Here is a 2140-nt window from a genome sequence, read left to right on the forward strand (position 1 = left end):
CCTTAAATTCTATGGGCAATTTCATTTCTATGACTTTATCTAAGAGAAATAATCATGAATGTGGATCGCAACAGCTTCAGTATATTCTTGGCAGCATTGTTGATCATAGTGAAAGCTGAAAGCAACTTAAATGTTCACCATGGGGGATTCAGTAAATGAAGAGTGTATATTCCATACAATGGAAAACTATGCAACCAATGATGCCGTAGAATATTTAGACGTGGAAAAATGTTCATGTTAGGTAAGTGGAAAAGTAGCTAAAAAACAGTATGCACATATGATCCCTTATATATATGGCATGCTCCTTCCTTTCCAGCCCCGGCTCTAGACCCTACAGCCACCAAAATGTTGATGCCTAAGAAGAACTGGATTGCCATTTATGAACTCCTTTTTAAGGAGGGAGTCATGGTGGCCAAGAAGGACGTCCACATGCCTAAGCACTGGAGCCGGCAAACAAGAATGTGCCCAACCTTCATGTCATGAAAGCCAGGCGGTCTCTCAAGTCCCAGGGCTATGTGAAGGAACAGTTTGCCCGGAGACGTTTCTACTGGTACCTTACCAATGAGGGTATCCAATATCCCCATGATGACCTCCATCTCCCCAGGAGATTGTGCCTGCCACCCTACGCCACAGCCATCCAGAGACTGGCAGGCCTCAGCCTAAAGGTCTGGAGGGTGAGGGACCTGCAAGACTCACAAGAGGGCACACCAACAGAGACACCTACAGACAGAGCACTGTGCCCCCTGGTACCAGCAAGAAAGCTGATGCTGGGGCTGGGTCAGCAACCAAATTCCAGTTTAGAGCCGGATTTGGTCATGGACATGGTCAGCCACCTCAGTAAAATTGGAGAGAATTATTTTACATTGAATAAACTTACAGACAAAAAAAACTTTAAAAAATTATATATGTATATATATATATATATACACAAACACACATATATACATATATATATATATATAAATATATATATACACACACACATGTGCATCATAGAAACATGGGGATGGTTTTGAGTTGGAAAGGATTTCCAAAGCAAGAAACAGAAAGGACAAACCATAAAGGCAAATAGTAATAAATCCATCACATTACAACTGATACTGTTCATCAAAGTTCACCATTTTTTAAAAGTGGAAAGACAAGTCACAAGCTAGGAGATATTTGTAACAGTTTGACTGACAAAGATTAGCATCCGAATACATAAAGAGCCCCTTCAAATCAGCAAGACAAGGACAACCAATCAAAAGAAAAATGGGCTAAAGACTTGGACAGACATAGAGAAGAGAAAACATGAACAGCCAGCAAACATTTGAAAAGATGCTCAACCTCTAAGTAATTAGAGAAATTCACATTAAAAGCTCATTTCCTGTCTACTCGATTGGCAAAATTTAAAAAGCTAGACAAATCCAAATGCGATCAGTTATGTGGAACAAGGCCTCCTTGACACTGGTGATAAGGGGGTCAGCTGTACAACCACTCTGGAGAACAATTGGACATTATTTTGCACTCATTCCCAGCAATCCGTTCCTGGAGCCGTTCTAGAGAAACACATCAGGAGGTGTCAGTGACAGTGTTTAGATCGGCAGGACTGAGCCCTTCCTTGGGCACCTAATACACTCTTCTTCCTTCTTCACTGCCTTCTGACTTATTTGCACTTCTGGGCAGTGTCACTTAGCCTTGTCAGATAGCCACTGGGCAAGCCAGATTCCATGTGCAGAGGTGGTTGTCATCTGTGTGAAAGTAGTGGCCCTCGCAGGGAGCCCCGGAGAGGCAAAAACTGCCCAGTGTGTCAGGAAAAGAGGTGGCAGGGTTCTGGGCATGTCTAGTTAATAAATGACAGTTCATCCAAATAACAGACTGCTCTGCTGCTGTACAAAAGAGTGGGCAGCTCCACACAAGCCAATAGGAAACATCTCCAAGATATACTGCCAAGTGAACAAAAAAGCAGAAAGAACAGCCGCCATTGTGAAAAGGGGAGGAGTCAAGTGTATAGATACATGCTCATTAGCATGTGCACAAAATACCTTTGAGCACAGGAAACTGGCCTCAGGGGGAGAGGGTGGCTGAGGGTCAGAGGTAAGAGAGAGACTTGCTTTTCACTGGTCTCCTTTTGTTACTTTTTATTTGTACATTGCACTTG

The 2140-nt window shown here is 42.9% G+C and overlaps 1 pseudogene; it reads left to right on the forward strand.

Moving 5' to 3' along the window:
- The first annotated feature begins 302 nt into the window (after positions 1-302).
- Positions 303-841, forward strand: LOC101039989 (small ribosomal subunit protein eS10-like; annotated as a pseudogene).
- Positions 842-2140: the final 1299 nt, after the last annotated feature.

Source organism: Saimiri boliviensis, chromosome 9, assembly GCF_048565385.1.
Source record: "Saimiri boliviensis isolate mSaiBol1 chromosome 9, mSaiBol1.pri, whole genome shotgun sequence".
NCBI classification, from domain to species: domain Eukaryota; kingdom Metazoa; phylum Chordata; class Mammalia; order Primates; family Cebidae; genus Saimiri; species Saimiri boliviensis.